Raw genomic sequence first — 24041 nt, 5'->3', positions numbered from 1 at the left:
TTTATTTTCAATAAAAACATTAAATGCCAAAATTAAGAACTTCACCTTTTAGCTCAGAAAGTCTAGTAACAAATTGTTTAAACCCCTCATCATACTGGAATTTTTTTCTTATGTAACACGAAATTCAGATTCCCAAATAACAGCACAAGAATTATACAGCTCAGACAATCAAGTCACAAAGGAATTAACTGCACGGCCTCACACACATCATAGGCATATAGGCAATGTTTGAGGAAGATGAGGCTTCTGGTCATTTCCTAGTATACAGGCTAGCAGATCTGTGGCATCTAACGGGCAGAGGAACAGCAATAGGAATGCAGTAAGGAGACAGTGGGGAAGTTTCATAGGTGCCACCTGAATCCAATCCCCTTCCTAAAGATGTCCATAAAAGAAGACGCTTCTTATTGAAAACTCTTCAAAATGCTCAAGTGCCCCTCCATAAACATCAATTCCTCTTCAACCATGTTGCCAGCTTGTCTGTCTCTACCATTTTATGGGTCCAGGATGTGTTTGTTACAAATACCTGGGTGAGCAAGATTATGAAATGTAGTCGTAAAGTAAGTGATTATTTCTAAACTTGTCTTTGTCGCATTGAAATGCTTCACAAAGCACCTTTCTCTCAGCTACAACTCATTTCAATTGATGCCATCAGTACAGTATCTATTTCCTGAGTGACTCTACCATATCCTCTATTTCAAAAGAAGCCAGAAAGGTTATGGATTTATTAGTAATAAGAATTTCCAGGAGCGTTTTGTGGATGATAGGAGCAATGCAAATTTTCAAGAGAAGTAATAAGAGAGCTAATGAGCATCCTTTTCGATTTTGAGAAGTGAATAATTCTAAACTCCCCTAAGCAACACTTAACCTATTGTATTAAACAGTAATGCACAGATATTAGAAGTGTTGATGTCAGCTCTTAGAATCTGTTGGCACCAAAATGTCATTTCAAAGTTAAGCTCCCCAAAAGTATTCTTTGTCAAGTTTCCTTCTGCAATATTCCTTTCCTACAAGGACAGAGCAGTAAGCCTCAGAAGAAGAATTTTCCTGTGTGTTAATGATTTGTTTATTGGTTCATTTTAGAGTGTGAGATAGAGAAAGGGGGAATGTCTTAAATAGGTTTTTACATCCTATAGTTTTTCTACTGTATCCCAATTGATAGCGATAGCATTTCCCACTGCAACGACTCTTGCAGATCTTAGTAAATTAGCACTCAGCTAGATGTTGAGGAAACCCCAACAGTAGGTAGATCACAGGCCTCACACAGTGTTCCATCCCTGCGGCCTCCCTGAGAAGGGACACATTCACCTTCTGTGGCATGGCAGAGGAAGCCTTAGCACAGTAGCCACAGTCTTACAAGCAGCATCTTCCTCCCAGCCTCCCACTCTACAGGAGTCCTTGGTCAGGATGGCAAGTCATTTCAGGAGAGTAAGAAGGTGGAGACTAAATGAGATAGCCTGACAGGGCTTCATTCCTGGAGACTATGTCAGGATAAGATGCTTAAGAAGTATAAGTTATCTAAGTTGACTTTGGGCAGCTTTTTTGAAAAGAAAGAACCCACTTAAGGAAAGGTGATTTCCAACATGCGTTCTTCAGAGTTAAGGGGGCTTGGTGAAGAGCAGACCAGAGGTAAGTGATGTCGGTGTGTTGCACCAACCACCCCTCTGCCCATGGTTGGAGAAAGCATCTGTCGTCAACCACAGTACTGACAGCCCAGCCCTTCTCAAGGAAGCAACCCAAAACCCACTACCAATTAAGTGACCTATACACCATGCCAGCCTTAACTTTGGGCTTAAAATTAATAGGCAACATTCATTTTCCTTTGTAAACTATTTGGCCTCACATCTGAGAAATAAAGAAGGGCCAAGAAGTGGTGGCCTTTAATCCCTTTAATCCCAGCACTCGGGAAGCAGAAGCAGGGAGGTTTCTGTTAGTTTGAGGCCAGGACAGCTAGGCTGTTACCGTCTTAAAAAAACAACACCCCCTCCCAGAAGAGGAAGAAGAAGAGGAGGAGGAGAAGGAGAAAAGGAGGAGACAATACAAGGACAAGTGTCAATTATAATCCCCCCCCTTTTTTTTTGCAATGGGCATTGTCACCATGCCCTTGAATCTTCCCTTTTCCCTTTCAGATGATGCCACTAGGACATAGAGAAGTTAAGTGATTGGTGTGTGTGTGTGTGTGTGTGTGTGTGTGTGTGTGTGTGTGTTTGAACAGAGAACATAGAAGCAGCAGAGCTGATAACAAGTCTGGTCTTCTAATTCCAAATCTCAAATTCATGGTCCTAAGTCATTCCCAAACATGGGAGGTGGCTTCAGAGACTTTTACTTATTTCACACTTATCTTTTATTTATGGGAAGTAATAATAGTTTTGCACTGTGGGCATAAGCTAAAAATATTCCTTTAATATAATTAATGTCTAAAAGCTAAGATTGATTTAAAGAAAATAATAGCTTAAATATGTACAAACTATGGAAAATGGTCTTTCATTAAATACAATCTCTTATCAGTAGGTCAAAGAAAAACAACTTCAAAGTGGTATTTACTGCACTCCTTAAAGTTCATGCTAAAGGTAGCCATACTGGTAGAAAGCTCTGGCAGCCTGTGGGCTTCAGCTGCTACACTCTTGGGAAACTCTCTCTGTGTTAATCAAGCACTCTCAGGCCTTGAGGGAGTTTTCTATTCTCAGTTATCTGAGATCACAGTTGGTAATTAACAAGAATCTGTCCTATGCTTCAATCCCTCCAGGTCAAGATCTATGCTTTTAATAGTGACAATTAACTAACATATACAATTAAGTTGTGCAAATTAACTGAGAGAAAGTTGAGGAGTATCCAGGGAGCCAGCTTTTTTTTCCCCCAGACATCCTAAAATGGTAGAAAGGATGGGCCATGAGGCAAACACTGGAGGGTATGTAGAGTTTTCTCATAACTCTTGTAAATAACTAGATGCAGAGATGTTCCCATGACTGGGAAAAAATACCTTATTCCTTCACCGAATGACAACTGATGGGCATCACCCAAATTTTCAGAGTTCCTATTGGAATACCAATGTCAGAGCACCCTTCTAAAAATTTGTATTGTTTTGGAGTAAGGGTTTTGTGTCTTTGCTTATTGTTTTTAGAGGAACTCTACCAACATCAAGCCATGTTTGGTCAATATTGTCTGCTGCTATTATTAGCAAATGGCCCTATTATGCCTCTTGAGTTCTAAGGCACGTTCCCACAACACACACACACACACACACACACACACACACACACATCTATATTTCTGAAACTAAATCACTCATGCCATCATTCAGGTACTCTTCTTGAAACAGTAAAAATAATGTTCCCAGGTGTTTACGGGAATTGGGGGTCTGTCATTGGTTTAGAAATACATAATTAGTCATGTGTTGCATTACTCATCTTTAATCCCAGCACTGGCAAGGCAGAGGCAGGCAGAGCTTTGAGTTAAAGGTCAGCTTGATGTACTACATAGAAAATTCCAGGCTAGCCAGGACTACATGGTGAGACCCTGTCTTAAAAAAGAAAGACAGTCAGAAGACCAGAAAAGAAATTCCTCTCAATACACAATAATCAAAACACTGAATATACAAAACAAAGAAAGAATATTAACCACTGCAAAGGAAAAAAAGCTAAGTAACAACATATAAAGGCATAGTTAGTAGAATTACAACTGACTTTTCAAACAAATTCTAAAAGCCAGAAAGGCCTGGACAGATGTCTTGCAGACTCTAAGAGACCACAGATGCCACCCCAGACTACTATATCCAGCAAAACTTTCAATCACCACAGATGGAACAAGCAAGATATTCCATGACAAAGTCAATTTTAAGCAATATTTATCCAGCACTACTGAAAGTACTAGAAGGAAAACTCCAACCCAAGGACTTTAACTATGCCATAAAAACACAGGAAATAATCTCACACCAGCAAAGCCAAAAGAAGGGAAGCACACAAACTCACTCACACACACACACACACACACACAGACTACTGCCACCATTAACAACAACAACAAGAACAAAGGGAATTAGCAATCACTTGTCATTAATATCTCTCACTGTCAATGGACTCAATTTCCCAATAAAGAGACACAGATTAACAGAATGGACAGGATCCATATTTCTGCTGTGTACAAAAACACACCTCAACATCAAAGATAAACATTACCTCCAAGTTAAGGCTTGGAAAAAGATTTTCTAAGCAAATGGACCAATTTCCCTCACAAACAGTGATTAAAAAATATTCAACAAATACTCACAAAACAAATTCAAGAACACTTCAAAAAGATCATCTACCATGATCAGCTAGGCTTCATCCCAGTGATGCATGGATGGTTCAACATAAAAAATCTGTCAATGTAGTAAGCAAATTAAAAGGAAAAAACATGTGATTATCTCATTAGATACTGAAAAAGCCTTTGACAAAATCCAACAACCCTTCTTGATAAAAGTCTTGAAGAGATTAGGGATGAAAGGGACATATTGAAACATAATAAAGGCAATTTACAGCAAGCCTATACCCAACATCAAATTAAATGGAGAGAAATTCAAAGCAATTCCACTAAATTCAGAGACAAAACAAGGTTTTCCACTCTCTCCATGTCTATTTAATATAGTACTTGTAATTCTAGCTAGAGCAATAAAACAACTAAAGGAGATCAAGGGGATATAAATCAGAAAAAAAGAAGTCAAAGTATCATTATTTGCAGATGATATGATAGTATAGACAAGCAACACCAAAATTTTTACCAGGGAACTCCTATAGCTGATAAACACCTTCAGCAAAGTGGCTGGATACAAAATTAACTTAAAAAAAATCAGTAGCCCTTCTAAATACAAATGACAGACTGAGAAAGTAATTAGACAAACAACACCCTTCACAATAGCCACAAATAACATAAAATATCTTGGCATAACTCTAATCAAGCAAGTGAAAAACTTGTATGACAAGAATTTCAAGTCTTTAAAGAAAGAAACTGAAGAAGATATCAGAAGATGAAAAGATCTCCCAAACTCATGGATCAGTAGGATTAACATACTAAAAATAGCCATTTTACCAAAAGCAATCTACAAATTCAACTCAATCCCCATCAAATTTCCAACATAATTTGTTGTCATACTTTTTAAAAACCTTTATTTACATTTTTTATGTCTTTCTCCCTACTCCATCCCAATCCCTTCTAACACCCCAACACCAGGTAGGAAAGAGAAAAGGTTAGTGAGAGAGGGGACACAGTTCTCTTAGCTGCTTTCTGCTGGTTAGGGTCATCAGGTTCCTTGGAGCCAGTCCAATCCTCAGTTCACGAGATCTCCAACTTCTTGTCTCACTGCATCAACAACAGCAACTAGGAACCTCAAGGGGAAGCAGCAGCAGCCTTGTTCTTTCTCTGAGATTCCTCTCTGGGCTCTGGCATTATTCTCTCTCCGGAGTCCCCAGATTTAAACTATCTGCAGCTGGCAAAGAGCTCCTCTCAGTGTCCACCTGAGACAAGAGTTTGCCACTGTGGACTGTCTGAATCAGTCCCACATCCCACACCTGAAATTGAAACAAAAAAACAAACATGTTTACATCCACAACCATGATTCTTTACAGACCTTGAAAGAACAATATTCAACTTCACATGAAAAAACAAAACAAAACAAAAACAGAATAGCTTAAACAATTCTGTATAATTAAAAAAAAAAAAAACTCCTGGAGATATCATCCTCTCTCATTTTAAGCTGTACTACAAAGCAACAGTAATAAAAACCATACGGTATAGGCATAAAACAAACAAGTTTACCAATGGAACTGAATCAAAGACTCAGACATAAATCTACATGATTTCTAATCAAGAAGCCAGAAATATACAATAGAAAAAAACAAAGCATCTTCAACAAATGGTGCGGGTCTAACTGGATGTCTGCATGTAGAAGAATGCAAGTAAGTCCATATATATCACCCTGCACAAAACTCAGGGATCAAAGACCTCATTAAAACCAGATAACAGTGAGCCTGATAAATGAGAAAGTGGGTAAGAACCTTGAACTCACAGGAGACAACTTCTTGAACAGAACTCCATCAGTTCAGGCACTAAGATCAACAAGTAGTTGAAACTGAAAAGCTTTCATGGGATCTCATGAAACTGAAAAGAACACCATCAACAGGACAAAACGGCAGCCTACAGAATGGGAATAGATTTACAACCTCACATCTGACAGAAGGATAATAGCCAAAATAGTTAAAGAACTCAAGAAGCTAGACATCAACAAACAAAATAATCCAATTTAAAAATGGGATACAGGGCTAAACAGAGAATTCTCAACAGAGGAATCTCTAATGGCCAAGAAGCACTTTAAGAAATGATCAACGTTTTTATCCATAAGGAAAATGCAAATCAAAACAACTCTAAAATTCCATCTTTGTTGCTGTTGTTTTTGAGACACGGTTTTTCTGTGTAGCCTCAGCTGCCCTGGACTCGCTTTGTAGACGAGGCTGGCCTCAAACTCATAGAGATCTGCCTACTTCTGCCTCTCCTCTGTCAAGGAAAATACATCTCAACAAGAGTCCAAGCGAGAAGAAACAAAATTATTTCAATAATAGAACAATTACTACTGTGTCCCAAAGATTAAAGTAATACTATCAAAAAAGACTAGAGCATAGAAAACTAGACACTCAAAATTGACACTTTCAGCACTCATTTAACCTTTATAATAACCTTAATAATTCCATTTTTTAGTATGTTAGATCACAAGGTCATAATGTTCCTCCTGATGCTGCCTTCTCAGGGAAATGATGAGGTTTTATGGGAATGATTTATAGGGTAAGCCTTTCATCTACACGACACAGTTACCTACAAAGAAACCATTACTTTACCTCTGAGATGGGATTTCTCAGAAGGAATGAATTCTAAAAGTTCTGATTAAAACGGCTTACACTTTATGCAGCATAAAATTCCAAAGCAGACAAAGCTCATCAGACAAGTTAGTTTGTCAAGACTGTTGCTGTTTAGTGAGAAGGGTCAGGAGAGTGATGGAAAAGAGAGCTTGTGTGTATCTTCCAGCAACAGATAAGGCTTTAAGACAATTTTTATTTACTTCAGCTAGGTGGGTGCACACAGCCCTGTGCACATGTCAAGGTCAGAGGACAAGCGGTTGAAATAAATTCTCTCTTTCTAGCATGTGGCTATTGAGAATTGAACCCAGGCCAGGCAGTGAGAACCTTCACCCACTGAGCCAACTCAGCAATGTTATTTTTCCTGGTTTGGGAAATGATCATCCATTCGTGCTGATTTTGTAACATCCATGAGCTGTGCACCTACAAATTGTGGACTTTCTTTTAGATGTGTTATATTCTCCAACTTAAAAAAGAGATTTAGGGGGCTGGGAAGATAGCTTAGAGCTTAAAAGGGGGTACTGCACTCCAGAAGACCTGAAGTTCAGTTCCCGGACTCCACACTGGTCAGTTCAAAAACACCTGTAACTCTAGTTCCAGGGAAACCTATTTCCTCTTCCAGCCTCTGTGATCACCTGCACACATGTCTGTACACAGACATAGTACACACATGATTAACAGTAAAATAAGCCTTAAAAATAGATGTACAACATAAAGACAATTGGCAATGACTTTCTATCATATTATTTGTTGACCAAATTTGTTGAGCTTCATATAAACTATACTAATGACTTTGATATTACATTGACAATGTTGATCCTAGAAGCATTAATCTTGATATCTCCAAAGTCATTATCTATTCTCTAACAATATCAAAATAGAACACATCTCTATATAAATGACAATTTTGGTCATTATCAAAGAATAGCCATAAGCACGAACATAAGGAATATTGATGTGTGGTGTTTTTTTGTAAGATCAGCTGCTGCCTAACATACACAATTGGCTCTAGAACTGAGCTATTTAGAAGATGTGTTAACAAATACCTGATATAAATAATTTATGAGAAAAAGAGGTTTATTTAGGCTCGGTTTCCAAAATGCTGGTCCATTATTGGTTGCCTGAGGGTTTCGGGCTTGTAGGCAGACAGCACATGTAGAAACACATTGAAAGCAAAACCAGGCATGACCTATAATCTTCTCATGATGCCCTGTGCCTCAAAAGTTATCTCCCCTTCCAACAGTGATTCAACCTGTTCTTAAAGCTTGAAAAGGACCTAATGGTGGCTAAATTAAATAATGATGCTCTACGCCAAAGCAAAGGAGGCCTGCTCCCTTAACCAGTCCAGAAAGGCTTCAGATGACGCTAAACTATAAACCCATCTTGATGTCACAGAAATAAAATCTTAAAAAAAAAAAAAAAAAAAAAAAAAAAAAAAAAAACTTTGCTGCAAAGAGTCTTTTCTGATGGTACTGATTTCTCTAGTAGTACAAAGCACAGAGAGGGGCCATGCTCTAGGGTTGCCCCCTGATTATCAAAATGTGAATGACTATAAAATGAGACTCCCAACAGACACCTCTCCTTCTTAAAAGCAGTTCACCAAAGTTGGAGTTAGACTGAAGTTTACATTTTAAGAAAAATCTTGATTTATTTAATTCCTTTCCAGTTTCAAATCTCCTGCCATTTTCATAAGTTTCTCCTTTTGACAGCTGTCAGGACATTTTCTCAGCATGGGGTAAGGGGAGTCAGAAGGGGATCCTCCAGTTTCTGTTCCTGTTTAGACTTATGAAGAGTTTTGTTTTGTGAATGCTCTTGAAACCACAGAGACCAAGCAGTGAGGAAAAGAGAAAACGCAAGAGTTAAAGAAGCCATTATGTGTCCACTCTCAGCATAGGAATGTGAAACACCTGAGTGGCCTCTTTGGCACAGCTAGCCCACCCTTGAGCAACCCCGGACAGAATTTATCATCACAGCCGTCTTGATGCTGTTCTGATGGCCAGAAGTCCTCATGTAGAGATGGGAGCCCTCTTATTTTTGGGCCATTGTACAGTGACCTTGGAGACATGCAGACAAACACTGTACCCCAAAGTCAAACCTGTCACTAAGAAGAATAGCCCTGAAGTATAGTTCTTATGACAGGATTTGGGGGCAGGGAGCTGGGGTAAAGGAGAGAAAGCCATTTTCCCTCATTGTTGTTGGTTTTAAACTTGTGTCAATTTTGTATTTAGAATTATTAACTAGGAAACAATGTTTGGTTATCCAAAACAGGGCATTACAGTATTTTATATTAAATAAACTAGAACTGGAGATATAATAGCTCAGTTGACAAAGTGCCTTAGTCTGACTACCCAAACTCCATATTAAAAATTCTAGACATGATGCTGTGCTCTTAGAATCCCGGTGCTTTGAAGGCAGAGACAAGCGGATCTTGGGGGCTCACTGGTCACTCAGCCTAGCTTATTTGGTGAGCTTCAGGCCAATGACAGACCCTGTCTCAGAAAAAAAAGGGGGGTCCTTCCTAAGGAACATCAGCTAAAGTTATCCTCTACTATCCACATGCCCATGTATACATACCTACCTGCACACACACAAGAACATGCACACACATGCACACCCATAACAACCATCCCACTGACCAAATATGCTAAGGAAACGAACGTTTTCAGAAGCGCATCTAGACATACAGAATGGCTAATAAGGTGATAACTGCCTTCGACGTCCACATTCCCAAGTGCTTCGACAGTATAGGACCAGACACTCAAAGCCACAACATTTAATAGTTATAAATATCTTAAAATTTTAACAAGGTGTCTGAGTGCAGGTGGTAGAGAGTAAGAATTATTCCGGATAAAATGCTGTCGCTTATGCTCGTATCACCATAGGCAAGTTGTATGTCTCTGTAAGGAAAGAATTAGCCTACTCATTTGGGGATTTAGTGGTGTTTGGGATGCAGAAAGTGACAATGTAGCTGAAAATGGATTGGCTTTGGGGCTTGTTCTGCTTTATAAATAATAATGAACCTTTTCCAACATGAAGTAATATGAAATGAAAAATAAAATAAAATAAAACCTCTGTCCCTAGAGTGCAAAATTACCTCAGAACCCAATTTGCATTTTTCCACTCCAAGCATATTTTCTGGGAGTTGGACGCAGGGAGAGAAGGTGCTGTATGATAATTAATTTTAACAAGCACTCAGAAAATTGAGCTAGACAGTGCTCAAGCTGCCTTTTACCAAGGATGAATTCAAGCTATACTTTTTAAAAATGTTTTATTGATTCTTTGTGAATTTCACATCATGCCACAACCCAATTTCACTCATCTCCCTGCCCTCCATATCTACCCTTGGCTCTTGCAATCACCCCACCAAAAGAAAACAAACACTAAAGATAGTACATACATACATACATACATACATACATACATACTACATCTTGCCATGGAAGCTGCAGTGTGCCAGTGTGTCACATAGCACACCCTTTTGCCCACACTGCTTTATTTGCAAATGTTCATTGCAATGAGTCGCTAGGACAGTTTGAGGCCTCTGGCTTCTGGTACCATCAATACTGGCTCCTCACTGGGACTCTTCTCAGATATCCTGATGTTGCCCTGTGTCATGGAGATCCTCCATCTTTGGTTCTACATGAGCCTCTTCATGCTCTCCAGCATTTCATAGATGGGTTAGGTTGGGGTGGGCCAACTCAAAGCCCTGGATCTGGGCCTGGTGGTAGCTGAGTTGGTCAGCCCACCCACTCTCCTGTGCCCATGTCATCAGAGCCAGCTCTCTTGCACTGCCCAGGTGAGGGGTGGGGCCAGCTTTTCTACCTGCCACAGGTAATGAGGTACTGGTGGGCGCAGTGGTTTTGTTTTAAAAAATAAATTTTATTTAGTTGTTTTTAATTATCTGTACTGCAATGTTTTTGTTTTTCTTTTGTTTCTTCTTCATTTGGATCTTTTACAAAAATAAAATAAAATAAAATATATATATATATATATATATGGTGTGTGCATGGTATGCATGCCCATGAAAAAAGAAATGGGGTCCTGCTCTATCGCAGTTTGCCTTATTCCCTGGAGACAGAATCTGTCCCTAAGTGATTCTTCTGTTTCCCACCAATACTGGTGTCAGAACTATTAACATAGGTGCGGTGAATAGGAATGGCTGCCACAGACTCATGTGTTCGAATGCTTGGCCCATAGGGAGTGGCCCTATTAGGAGGTGTGGCCTTGTTGGAGTGGGTGTGACTTTGTTAGAGGAAGTGTGTCACTGTGGAGGCGGGCTTTAAGGTCTATATGGTCAGGCGACACCCAGTGTGGCACACAGTCTTCTGCTGTCTGTGGACCCAGAAGTAGAACTCTCAGCTCCTCCAGCACATCTACCTGTACACCTGCCTTTCCCTCTGAAACTGTGAGCCAGCCCCAGTTAAATGTTTTCCTTTATAAGAGTTGCAGTGGTCACGTGTCTCTTCACAGCAGTAGAAATGCAAATGTAGACAACGCCCATACAGTCCTTCTACGTGTACGCTGGGATCTGAACTCAGATCCCATACTTTCACAAATGCTCTTACCTCCCTAGCCAAAACTCTTTTTTTTTTTCTTTTAATTACAGGAGAGCACAAGGGCAGATGGTAAAACCTGAAGATGTGGAATAGCCATGTGTGGTGGCAGCCTGAAGTACACAGTGAAAAAGCTCTGGCAAGTAAAAAAAAAAAAGTAGGAATGGAAGAAGACTGCACAGTGATCTCCATCACACGGTCACGTGGTTTGCCTCAGAAACACAAGACCCTGATTCCAGGGGGAAAAGGACAACAAAAGTACATATGCTTCATCAAATGGATCAGCTGTGGGCGTTTTATTTGTTTTCTTTGGTTCTTAAAACAAGTAAGGATCTATTGTGATGAACAGTAATTAGTTGGAAACATGTCTCAGAATCAGATTCCTATAGCATGTTTTGCACAGTGTTTTCTTTTCCTAAAGATCTGTTTGGTAAAGGTATCTGAGCGTCCTGACACATCACCAGCAGCGTGCAAACACTGCTTCTCTTCACATCCCAGAATGTGGCATACAAGCATGCAGACAATGGACCAATTAGGTGTAAGAAAATAAATGTTGAGTGGGATACAGCAGGGATACAAAGTTAACAAACTGTAACTAATATTTTTAAAAAAATTAAAAAAAGAAAATAAATATTGACAAAATACTATGATTTAACTAGTAAGTGGATATTAGACCTAAAATATAGGATAATCATACTAAAATCTGTACACCTAAGGAAGCTAATCAAAAAGGAGGATCCTGGGTAAGATGCTCAATCTTCATTCAGAAAGGCAAACAGGATGGACATGGTAAGAGGGAGAAAACAGGGAACAGGACAGGAGCCTATCACAGAGGACCTCTGAAAGACTCTACCCAGCAAGGTATCAAAACATATGCTGAGACTCATAGCCAAACTTTGGGCAGAGTGCAGGAAATCTTATGAAAGAAGGGGGAGATAGAAAGACCTGGAGGGACAGGAGCTCCACAAGGAAAACAACAGAACCAAAAAATCTGGGCACAGGGGTCTTTTGTGAGACTGATACTCCAAACAAGGACCATGCATGGAGATAACCTAGAACCCCTGCACAGATATAGCCCATGACAGCCCAGTGTCCAAGAGGGGTTCTCCAGTAATAGGAACAGGGGCCATCTCTGACATGAACTCATAGGCTAACTCTTTGATCACCTACCCCCTAGGGGGGAATTGCCTTACCAGGCCACAGAAGAAGACAATACAGCCAGTCCTGATGAGACCTGATAGACTATGGTCAGATGGAAAAAAGAAGGACCTCCCCTATCAGTGGACTTGCAGAGGGGCATGGGAGGAGATGAGGGACAGAGAGTAGGACTGGAAGGGGACAAGGAAGGGGGTTACAGCTGGGATACAAAATGAATAAGCTGCAATTAATAAAAAATATAATAAAAATTAAAAAATAAAGTAACAGGCCTCCTGCCCCATCAATCTTCCTACTATGCTGTTCTGTTCTAGAGTACACATGTCTGGCCCTGTGACTGTAATTCATGTGAAATTTCAGTCTTAAATTTTCCCAAGTAGATATTCTATAATTTTTAGGTAAACTATCTAATATGACTTTCCCTCCACATATTTTAGGATAAAAGACAATGACACAGCAATCCATCCCCTATGTTACTGCAAATAGATTTTCCTGCTTGCAACCTGGCCCTTTACTCCTATAAAGAGAACTACCTCTGTGTGATAACAACTTATCAAATGTCCTTGCATCTATAAAAACAACTCTTCATAATAATCTACATAAAAATCTCAAACTGATGATAGCTGCTTTAGATATAAAGTACAGGCTAAACCTACATATCTGGGTTTCTTATTCATTTTGGGTAGCAGTGTGTGAAATATCCATCTGGAAACCTTGATGATGGTGTGAAATGTTATATTGTCACCTGAAATATAAAGATGTTCAAATTAAGTGGTTTCTCTATTGTCACATGAGCATGTGTCATTTTTGGAGCACAGCATAACATTTTGCAAAGTAGGACAGGTCTATACAGTAATTAAAGGTATTTATTCATTTCTTGTTTCTAATGGATATTTGCTTAATTTGAATTGTATTCTACATTGAGTGCCTAGAGTACTCACTATACTGATATGCAGAGAAAGTGACTCAAACAAGGCTTTCACTCTAATGAAGAGAGGTGTGTGTGTGTGTGTGAGTGGGTGTGTGTTGATAATGGACACAGACGTTGTTGCTGGCATACAAAAATATTACAGATCTGACAAACTTCAAATATGAACTGAGACCCCTTACCTCCTCTTTACTTCTATTTTCTCTCTTCCTGCCCCTCCCTTTCCTCTTCTATCTTCCTCTCTCTCTCTCTCTCTCTCTCTCTCTCTCTCTCTCTCTTTTTCTCTCTCTCCTCTCCTTCCCATATCTTCTTCCCTCTCACTGTCTTTCTCTTGAAAACCAGGGTCTCTAAATAGATTTGACTGAGTATCTAGCACAAGGCTGTGTTGGTAGTAGCTAACTTTCCTTACCACAAAAGGTATCAGGTATCAGGCTAAACATTTTTCATGGATTATCTCATTTAGTCTTCAAAACAAGTTCATCCTCAAAGAAAAGAATTTGAGGCTAAAAGATAATTAGTCAACCAAGGTAATAAATGTTTGAGTCAAAATTTGCCTCAGTTGGCATGACTGCAAAGTTCACAACTTTACAGTCTATGCCACTCTGTCCCAGCCATTTTCTAACAGTTTCTACCACATCTATCAATATCAGATAACTACTATTTACCCTAAAAATGTCAAGTGTAGAGACAGAGTTTGGCTTTTGTATTACTAGTAGATACTACGTGTACACAGTGGAATAAGTCATTCATTACAAATGGAAAAAGTTCAAGAAGGCTTCCTGGAAGAGATAGCATACAACAAGAGTTAACATTTACCGACACCACCCAGGCCTGGTGCACACCTTTAATTCCAGCACTCAGGAGGAAGAAGCAGGTGATCTCTGTGATTTAGATGCCAGCCTGGTCTACAAATGAAGTCCAGGACAGCCCGAGCTGTTACACAGAGAAACCCCACCTTAAACAAACAAAAAAGGGCAAATTCTTAAAAGCTAACAAGAACCAGATTATGATTAGACTTTGAATATATAGCAAGGACCCTTGACTCAAGAAAACAGGAAGCTACTCAAGTCTGAGAACTCAAAAATGAAATGACTCTTAACTTTGGTTCGAGGAGTATTTGTTTTGTTTGATTTTTGGTTTTGTTTTTAAAAAAACATATAATCAGCATAGCACAGTGATGCAAATCTATAATCCCAAAACTTAGGTAGAAAGAGGGGTCGTGGATCTCTTTGGGTTTGGGCCAGCCTGGTCTACAGAGTGAGTCCAGGGTAGCCTAAGCTACACAGAGAAACCTTGTCTCAAAAACAAAACAAAACAACAACAACAACAAATAAAACACATCATCAGAAAAAATATTTGGCTAGATTGCCAAATGCAAGATGAGCATATGAGAATTCCTAGATGTCAGAAAAAATAGAAAATGTCATTTTTAGAAAAATTATTTTATAACACATTAAAATATCATAGGAAAATCTCTCAAATATGTGAAATGATTTCTTAAATTCAGAGAAGTTAAAAGTGATGTAGAGCGCTCTGCTATGCTCCTATATAATTGATCTACAGAATCAGCTCAGGTCCAAGAAAAACCTCACACAGGTATTTCTGGAAAGTTAAAGGAAAAAAGGACCAAATTTGCCAAAATAACTTTTACAAAAGAAAAAAGCAAACGTTAAGAACCCACTGTGGGTTGTTTTTGTTTTTGTTTTTGTTTTTTTAACTAACTGTCCTTAAATTGGCCCAGTAATATTAGTTGTGCTTTCTGTTTCTCTGTTGAGTTAAATAACTAGTGAGAAGGGAAATGAGAAAGAAGCTAAGGTAGTGGCAAAAAGAAATAAAACAGAAAGAAAAGAAAAAAACAAAACATAAGCTTGGAAAATTTTTTTTCTAACCCTTAACTCTTAAGTGACGTCAGTCTTTGCTGTTGAAGTGTTTCCTGTACACAGCAGAAGGATGGATCCTGATTTTGCATCCACTCTGTTAGTCTGTCTTTTTATCAGGGAATTGAGTTCATTGACATTGAGACATATCAATGACCAACGATAATAATCCCTGTTATTTTGGTGGTGGTAGTGTGTGTGTGTGTGTGTGTGTGTGTGTGTGTGTGTGTGTGTTGCTTCCCTTCTTTTTGGTTTTGCTGGTGTGAGATTATTTAGTGCCTGTGTTTTCATGGGTGTTGTTAACCTTAGACTCTTCCTTCTAGTACCTTCTGTAGGGCTGGATTTGTGGATAAATGTTATTTAAATTTGGTCTTAGGGTTTCTACTGCTGTGAAGAGACATCAGGATCATAAGAACTCTTATAAATGAAAATATTGAAATGTGGTGGTCTTACAGTTTCTGAGGTTTAGTCCATTATCATCACGGCAGGAAGCATGACTGCGTACGGGCCAATATGGTACTAGAGAAGGAGCCAAGAGTTCTACATGTTGACCCAAAGGCTGCAGAAGGAGGATGGGTACCACATTGGGAGTATTTTGAGAATATAAGAACCCAAAGCCCAACCCCACAGTAACACACTTCCTCCAGCAAGGCCACACCTACTCCCACACCACCGCACCTTCTAATAGTGCCAGTCCCCATGGGTCAAGCACACAAATACTTCAAACCACCACAGTCATGGAATATCGTTTTCCCCTTCTATGGTTATTGAAAGTTTTGTTGGGTACAGGAGTATGGGTCGGAAGCTGTAGTCTCTTAGAGTCTGCAGGACATCTGTTCAGACCCTTCTGGTTTTTAGAGTTTCCACTGAGAAGTCAGGGGTAATTCTAACAGATCTACCTTTATATGTTGCTTGTTCTTTTTTCCTTGCAGTTTTCAGTATTCTTTCTTTGTTCTATATGTTTAGTAATTTAATTATTATGTGGTGAGGGGACTTCCTTTTCTGTAAGCTTCTTATACTTTTATAAGCATCTCCTTCTTTAGGTTAGGAAAATTTTCTTCTATGATTTTGTTGAAAATATTTTCTGGACCTTTGAGCTGAGAATCTTCTCCTTCTATTCCTATTATTCTTAGGTTTGGTATTTTCTTAGGTTTGGTCTTGTTGTGTCGGGAACGTTTTAGATTTAACATTTTCTTTGACCAATGTATTTATTTCTTCCATTGTATCTTCAGTGCCTGAGAGTCTCTCTTCATCTCTTGTGTTATGTTGCTTGTATCTATGGTTCCTGTTAATATATCTATATTTTTATTTCCAGCATTTCCTCAGTTTGTGTTTTCTTTATTGCTTCTGTTGTACTGGGATACTGAGGGCTTGCTGTAGTAGGACAGCTGGGTTCTGGTGGTGACATCATGCCTTGGCTGTTGTGTTTTATGTTCTCTCACTTACCTCCAGACATCTGGGTTTGAGGTAATTAAAGGTCTAGGCAAAAATTTCTGAGTTAGTCTTTATTGGATGGGTCTTTTGTTGCTTGGTTTCTGTTTCCTCTCTGGTATTCTGGTGTGTGGCCTGGACTTCTCTCAGTCTGTATGGTCTCTGGGAGAACACGGAGTGTCTTCCTTAGTTGGAGTGTGGTACAAGGCAACTGGGAGGAGGCAGGACTGGTGAGAGGGTGAAGGAACTTCCAGATAGTGAGAGGGGTTGTTTGCCCCAGCAAGCAGCCTACCTGAACTCCTAGTCTGCTTGGTTTCTGGTACAGTAGGGTGTCTCTGCCCAGTTGAAGGCTGGGACAAGGCAACTAGAAGTAGGGAATATGGTGCTGGGGGTGCTGAAACAGTGAGGCAGTAGAGGAGTTAGGCAGGAGCTCGCCTGCCTGGACTTCTCCCAGTCTGAGAGGTCTCTAGGAGAGGAAGGATCCATGTCCCCGTTAGAGGCTACAGCATAGCAAGTGGGAGGGGTCAGGACTGGAGACAGGGTTGGGTGATTCTGAGATGCTGAGAGAATGGGGAAGTTTGAGGGAGGGCTGCCTACCTGGTCTTCTCCCACTCTGTGAGATCTCTATTAGATCTGGGTGTCTCCACCCCACCTCTATTATAGCAGGGAGTCTCCATCAAGTTGGGGGCTGGGGTATGATGTATAAGGGGATAGTACCTGTAAAATAAAGGATCATCGTGCTACAATCCACAGACCAAGAGAGACTAAGGAAAAAGGAGGGATTTAGGAAGGAGGCATGGGAAGGGGAAATAAAATAGATATTGTGAGTGGAGTTGGGGCAGGTGGGGATCAGAAAAGGAAGGATCAGGTGGGGAGAGGTTGGAAGGAGAGAGTACTGGGAGAGATAATTGGAACGGGGGAGCAAATCATGGGCAAGGTAGAAACCTAGTGCAATGGAGAATCCCAGGAATCTATTAGGATAACCCTAGCTAAGCCTCCGAGGAACAGGGGATAGAAAGCATGAATTGGCCATCTTCTGTAACCAGCAAGACTTCCAGTAGAAGAACTGAGACCCCAACCCAACCACAAAACCTTCGACCTACAATTTGTCCTGCCAGAATGTGCTGGGGTAGAAGTGGCACAGAAGTTATAGGAGTGGCTAACCGGTGACTTGTCCAACTTGAGACCCATTCCATGAGAGGGAGCCCACACCCGGCAGTGACTGAAGGACCAGAAACCCGGGGCCAGGTGGGCCGGAGACCAAGGATACAGCCAAACATGACTGGAAAATTTTTTTTAATGAAATGATACCTAATGCTATTCTCCTATATGGGTGCCTAACCCAATTGTCATCAGAGAGGCTTCATCCAACAACCGACGGAAACAGATGCAGAGACCCACAGCCAAACATTAGGTAGAGTTAGAGAAATTCTGCGAAGAGGGGGAGGAAGCACTGTATGAGGCAAAGGGGTCAATGATGCCATAAGAACACAGCTCGCAGAATCAACCAACCAGAACTTATAAGCGCTCACAGAGACTGAATCAGCAATCAGGGAGCCTGCATGGCTCTAATCTAGGCCCTCTGCATATATATTAGAGTTGTGTAGCTTAGTGTTTTTGTGAGACTCCTAAGACAGGGAGCAGGGGCTGTTTCCGATGCTTTTTCCTGCTTTTGGGACCCCTGTCCTCCTCCTGGGTTACCTTGTCCAGCCTTCATATGAGGGGAGGTGCCTAGTCTTATTGCAACTTGATATGCCGAGTTTGGCTGGTATCTCTGGGAGACCGGCCCATTTCTCAATGGAAATAGAGGAGGACTGGATGGGAGGGGCCAAGAAGTGTGGCAGGGTCCCGGGGTGGACCTGGAAGGAGAGGGTGGAGGGGAGACTGTGGTGGAGGGGAAATGTATGAGAATTGATTAACTTTTTTTTTTTTTTTTTTTTTTTTAAAAAGACATGTTTCCCCACAGCTCTTTATTTGGCTTAAACCGATATGACTCTGACTCTTAAATGAACTATTTTCAAAAGAAACAACCAACTCTGGGGCAGGAGGATTGCTCCAAGTTCCAGGCTAACCTGGGCTACAGAGTGGTCTCCCGTGGGGTGGAGGGAGAGAAGGAGGAAGAGGAGAAAACTGTCTGAAGGATAACAGGTTTCAGTAGTTGGGATGAAGTTTCAATCAGAAACCTGACGTTTTCTAACCACAATTTGCTAAAAAGCAAATGAATCTACAGGTAAAACTAACTATGTGGCCTTGGGTTTCAACTAGCACGTGACAGCACTGACAGTTATTTCACGCTGCTACTAAACACTGAAAACCCCACTTACCAAGCCCCATTAAATGCAATAAAATAGAAGCATTACTACAGAATCGCTGATGGCCGTACCTAGATGGTGACGCTTGACAGCAATGCCCAGGAACACATTCTGAGCTAGCTTGAGAAGTGTGTGGTTGGAGAGTGAGCTATTGCTGACTCCTCTGCTGGGGTGCCGGCACCATCAGCATGCAGTGCTGGCTGCATCTGTCATCTCTCAAATGAGCAGACTTGTACAGCCACACATTCTCCATTCATCTCAAGAAGCAGAGTTCCATATTCTCTTTGTGTTTGTACATTTACATCTAACCTTTAAGATGATGTTTTGTTTTCCTGTGTTTTATGAGGTGCAATGTAGTAGGAAATGCCTTCCCCTGGGACTCTACATCTTTGGGGTCTACATCTTTATATTTTTGGTTGTAGCCTAGCCTTTAATGACTGAGCCATCTCTCCAGCCCAGGGCTCACATCCTTAGAAAGGTTGCATATGTGAAGGACCAGGATCTAACACCTGGTTAAGGATGACATTCCTCACACTGAAATATTGTTGCTAAAATCATGAGTCTAAGGAGGAGCCGACAAGAAATGTGTATTGTGGCCTAATGACATTTTCTTGCAGCGTGTCCGCTTCATCGTGTGTTGTTAGAACTATAAAATGTTGGCTGCAGAGTGCAACTCACTGGGTGTTTTTATATTCATCATACTGGCGCAAGAGACTAAGATTCCATTTATATTTCAACAGAATACAATGTATTATGAAGTGCATATTTATTGTCTTCAATGATTAAGGAAGGCAACCACATAAAATTAGATTACCTAAGAGAAATTAAATGGACTGTGGGTTATGTAGCAACATTGCTCATCCGTGGCTGTCATGAAATTGTTCACACACCAATCTCAGTCACATCTAATTTCCCATAATTTTGTAAGTAGGAGCTAATCAAGAAGGCCTTGGTCCCAGCCCTGAAGCAATGCATAGCACACTTCAAAAACACATTAGCAGAGGAGATGGAGAAAGCCTTCCTGAAGCTGGCACTTCTGATGCAGCAGGAAGGTTCTCTGCGTCCTGACACACTTATTGGAACTGTAAATATGTAAGAGAATTATAAGTTATTTATTGTTGCATCTATTATTTCTGAGTGTTCCCAAAATGAAAGTAATGCGCTGATCTAATTTCCTAGCCTGCGTGATTGCACACATGCCTAACAGCAACCAGGTGACAGATAGTTTCTAAAAGATTGCACTTACAAGCTTCCCTTGTGGGCAGTCAAGAATGCTCTAGGACAGAGGGATTTCAGAAGGAATTTAATGTTCCTGTAGTAGTCATTTCCACTCCTATTAAAAGGGCTATAGGGCTGGAGAGATGGCTCAACAGTTAAGAGAACCAGCTGCTCTTCCAAAGGACATAGGTTCAAGTCCCAGTAACCACATGATGGTGCACAACTGTCTGTGATTCCAGTTCCAGGGGATCTGACACCCTCACACAGATATACACAGAAGCAAAACACAAACGTAGATAAAATAATATTTTTTAAAGCCAGAAAAAAAAGAAAGAAGGCTGCAGCTACTGCTTTTCTGTAGGCATTTTGCTATCCACACGCATGGGTAACAAAGTGGCCCCTTGCCATGAGTAAATGGTCCTGCCTAAATCACACTGGCCTCTCTTTCAGCTTTCTGTTCCCTTCCGTAAGCCACCACAGTATCTAACACTGAGGATACTGAGGCAGAAAGAAGTGAGAAGTATGCAAAGTTTAATGGCTAGTCTAAAGCAGGGACAATACTGTGACTGCACAGCCCAAACTCTTTTTTATTATTATATTGTTGTTGCTTATAATTTATTTACTTTGTATTCCAGTTGTAGCCTCCTCCCTCATCTCTTCCCAGTCGCACTTTCTCTCCCTCTTCCTTCTCTATCCCTCTACCCTAGTCCACTGATAAGGTAAGTCCTCTTCCCCTACTGTTTGACTCTAGTCTAGCCCCATCAGGGCTGCCTGGATCCTCTTCCTCTGTGAGCTGGCTAGGTTGCCCCACCAGGGAGAAGTGATCAAGGAGCATGCAACAGAGTTCATGTCAGAGACTGTCTCTTCTCCCCTTACTAGGGAACCCACATGGAGAACGGAGCTGTCTGTAGGCTACATCTGAGCAGAGGGTCTAGGTCCTCTCTATGTATGGTCTTTGGTTGATGCATCAGTCTCATCAGGACCCCCTGGGTCCAGCTTTTTTGTTTGTTTGATTTGGTTTGTTTTGTTGGTCTACTTGTAGGGCTTCTATCCTTACCAAGTCCTTCTATATCTCCCTTCTTCTATAAGACTCCCTGCATTCTGTCCAAAGTTTGGCTGTGAGTCTCTGCATCTGCTTCAATCCCCTGCTGAGTAGAGTCTTCTAGAGGACATCTGTGGTAGCAGAAAAGATCATCCTGAGTGAAATAACCCAGAAGCAGACACACATGGTATATACTCACCTATAAGTGGATATTAGACATTTAATGTAGGATAAACATATTAAAATCTATAGTCCCAAAGAAGCTAAATGACAAGGAAGACCCTAGGGAAGATGCTTAATCCTCATTCAGAAGGACAAACAGGACAAACACAGGAAGCAGTAGAAGAGAGGGAACAGCCCAAAGTCTAGTTTTAAATTCTGCTCATTGAGGAGCCTTTGCCTGAGTGAATTTTAATGAAACATAGTTCAACTTTTTCTATATAGGGTCTTTAACGGTATTGTTCTGGTTGGAAATAGGAGACAGAGTTCTTGGTTCTTGTTTGAAGACATACTCCCTTTCATTTTCTTTTCTTAGATGGGGTTCCATATGTAGAACCTCGACAGCCTTCAACCTGCTGTGTGGTCTAGGATGACCTTGAACTTCTAATCCTCCTGACTCAGATTACAGGTGTTTGTCATCTTGCCAGCTTTTTTGGTCCTGGGGAGCAAACCCTCTGCCAAATGCACTACATTTTCACCCTTGGACATATATTTCTATAGCAAAACATTTTTCACTTACAGCCTGGAGTTATTTGAGGTGGTTTATTTGGAAAGTTTGAGAGGGTAAGAGTTAAAAATCTACCACACCAATAACATGGATCGTATTTCCACACAATTAGCATCATTTTCTCTTTGGTTCTCTGAAAGAAGGATGTATGCTAAATTACTATACACCTTCAGGCAGTACAAGAATTATGGACAAGCATACGTACATATTATTTTCTTTCTGATTAATAAAGTTTTGCTAAAATACAATTAAAAATACATAAGCCACATCCATGCCTAAATAATTATTCCATCAGATATGGAGGAAAAGGTTTCCACTCATTGATCACAAAATACACAGCAAAACATAAGTTTTAACACGGTTTATTTTATTTCTTGTGGACATTCAGAATTTTAGGCCTTGCTGTTTCATTATTCTCTGCCAGAGAGAGAAATATCCTAGGGATGGGCTCCAGGGAGTCATATATTTTAGGCAATCTCGTTACCCACTAAGCCACACCCCTAGTCCTTGGGCTGCTTGGTTGGGGGTTTTGTTTTATTTTTTAATAAAACATAAATATTTGAGGACTGTTATTACACAAAATCAGATAGCTGATAGACACTGTTTATTTCTGTCTCTAGGCAAAATGTTGAAGTAGGAAAAATTCCTTCCTCAGGCAATTAAGTTCCCGTCTTACTGTGTAGTGCAGTGTTTGTTTTAATCACCACAGACGAACTTTCAGTGAGAAGAGTTTACTTCAACAGGACACCCAACAAATAACTTCTACACCTAGTGCACTCTGGAATCACACAAAACTGACCCAATTAATTGGTTACTACAGACAAGCAAATAAACTTATCTTGTGTGTGTGTGTGTGTGTGTGTGTGAGAGAGAGAGAGAGAGAGAGAGAGAGAGGGAGAGAAAGAAAGAGAATCTAAAACCTACTCAGTAAATTTTCAGTGTGGGGTACAGTATAAACTTATATTCCTCATGTTGTTCTAGCTCACTTGTCTGACTTACCTGCAGATTCACCCACTTTGGCCTACAGCATCTCACTGTTAACCCTAGCCTTCCAAAGACGATTCCACTCCATTTCCGTGTATTTGCTAAACGAAATATAACTCTCTGTGTAGACTGAAGAGCAGAGTACAAAACAGCGTAAGAAATTGATATGTGGCAATTGATGAGTTAAAAAAGTATACAATAGTGAGGAGTCTGTTTTTACCGAAGGTGCTGCTGACTTTGAGAGGTATTTTGTTATTCCTTTCTTTTTCTATAAATGATGAAAACCTCCTGAAAAACGTGAAGCTACTCGTCTGTAGTGAAAAACCATAACACATTTACAAACCAAAAAGGTTAAATACATGAAACTTAATGGTGCATTAACTTCCCCAAAGTTAAAAAAAAAAATGATGTTTAGAAGAAAACTCGGTGACTACGCAGAAGGGGAAGAATTAGCAAATGGTGCTTGTTGTGAACTGAACGTATGGTAGTCCAGTGACAGAAAAGAAATCCACTCATTTATCAAATAGTGGCTGCCCACCCCCTACCTGCAAACTACTTATAACCACTGACTATGCTTCCTGGGCCCAGCAGGTTTCCCTAACGCAAACGGCACCGTCTATCTAGGTTGAGGCTCCGCCAACATATTTCCTGAGCAGCGCTCGGAAGAAAAGACGTAACACACGACAGCCTCCGCCCAGCCCCCGCCACTGGAGTGTCAAGGCAATGCGAAAGCAAACGCAAACTGAAAATGCAACGCCGGAACTTACGGAGCCCCAGTAGGCCACAGAGGCGGGTCAAGCAGGCTCGGGTTCCGCCCGCGAGAAAGATGGCGCTTGAAGTGTCAGCCAGCCCAATTGCCCGTTCCTTCTCTGTGGGCGTGCTCTCCAGACAGAACAGGAAGGGCGAGCCGGGGAGGCGCGTGCCTGCTGCCTCAGC

The 24041-nt window shown here is 40.6% G+C and overlaps 1 long non-coding RNA gene across 1 annotated transcript; it reads right to left on the bottom strand.

Moving 5' to 3' along the window:
• Positions 1–23996, bottom strand: LOC132649547 (uncharacterized). The gene is made up of 3 exons (XR_009588046.1): positions 23873–23996; positions 21410–21525; positions 1–5540 (listed from the first exon to the last, which is right to left on the bottom strand). It is a non-coding gene; the product is annotated as an uncharacterized LOC132649547 (long non-coding RNA).
• Between the last annotated feature and the right edge of the window lie 45 nt (positions 23997–24041).

This window comes from Meriones unguiculatus, chromosome 20 (assembly GCF_030254825.1).
Source record: "Meriones unguiculatus strain TT.TT164.6M chromosome 20, Bangor_MerUng_6.1, whole genome shotgun sequence".
NCBI classification, from domain to species: Eukaryota; Metazoa; Chordata; class Mammalia; order Rodentia; family Muridae; genus Meriones; species Meriones unguiculatus.
This window is presented reverse-complemented; position numbering and strand designations above follow the sequence as displayed.